This window comes from Convolutriloba macropyga, chromosome 1 (assembly GCF_964194025.1).
Source record: "Convolutriloba macropyga chromosome 1, txConMacr16.3, whole genome shotgun sequence".
Taxonomy (NCBI): domain Eukaryota; kingdom Metazoa; phylum Xenacoelomorpha; order Acoela; family Convolutidae; genus Convolutriloba; species Convolutriloba macropyga.
Genome location: NC_134468.1, coordinates 30,496,702 through 30,497,977, shown reverse-complemented (window position 1 = coordinate 30,497,977; position 1,276 = coordinate 30,496,702).

The following is a 1,276-nucleotide window of genomic DNA, read 5'->3' as shown; positions in this document are numbered from 1 at the left end:
TTTCAATAATGCGCTTTGCACTTTTCGTCGTATCAAGAATAGAAAGACTCTCGGGCTTGAAGCGTTTTGAAAATTGAAGGGAAAAATTAGCAATCTGTTTTGTATTTTTTGTTACCTTAGAGCACTAAGGAGCGGTTTTTGTCTTTTTCTGGGAAAGAATGCTCTTGAATACCGTTTCTTCTCTTGGTGGATAGACATTGCGCTTGTTTTCCTCAAAAAGGAAAATTCGTATCTCACGTCTCAAAACTCTCACAATCTATTTTGACTGCAAAATAACTACAAATTTAGACTGGTTTGATTTAAGATTTAATTATTTTCACTGAAACACTTTGTTATGTAGAGCTTTGCATATAATTGTATTTCAGAAGATTGGCTCAATAAATATATGTTTTTCAAGTGTTTTTTTTTTCATAAAACGATTGTCAAGTGTCTGGGAGCAACCAGTCGTTTCAATTGAAAAAAGATAGTTGTGCGCCGCCTCTTGAAAATACAATTAAAAGTGCTACTTTGAGATAGAGATAGAAGAGAGATAAGAGAGAGAGAGAGAGAGAGAGAGAAAGAAAGAGAGAGAGAGAGAGAGAGAGAGAGAGAGAGAGAGAGAGAGAGAATGGCGTCATCGGTACCTGTCGAGCTTGCATACAAATATACATTGTAATTGGTCAAGTCTTCGCAGCTACACCTATTTTACGAGAAAGTTTCCGTTATGACAAAATTTAATAGTAAATTGATTATTTAAAAAGTTTCCATTTTTTAAGTACTTATTACGTTTAAAAATGCATAAGGCTCTTCTTTTTCTAAAAAATCTGATAAAACTGTCAGTGCTCAGGTTTCCTTGAAAACGCTTGGGCGCAGACAAAACTTGCTCTGCTTCTGGCCAGACTGTATTTTTTAGGAAGAAATACCTGACTGGCTACAGTCGCTTCATAGGCTAACCATAACAGTTTCACAGAGTCGAGTTATCTGAAAAACTAGTGACCCAAAGAATGAGAAAATCATTTACGTAACCGTGAGCTTTTTAAAATGAAGAGTAATTGCAAAATATAACTAAATTAGAATATTTTTGATGGAAACAGAAGTTTAGTTGATAGCAGCTGGGGCTTACAAGTTAACCATCCTTTTTCAAGAGACTTGCAAGTTCCTACAAGTTAACAATCAGTTCTCAACCCGGTTTGTGAAAAATTTGATTGCTATGCAGAAATTCAGAAGCTATTTTTAATGATTTCATAGGTACTGCTTAAACAGTTGATGGCCGGCTAATTCTATCATCCTTTTCGAA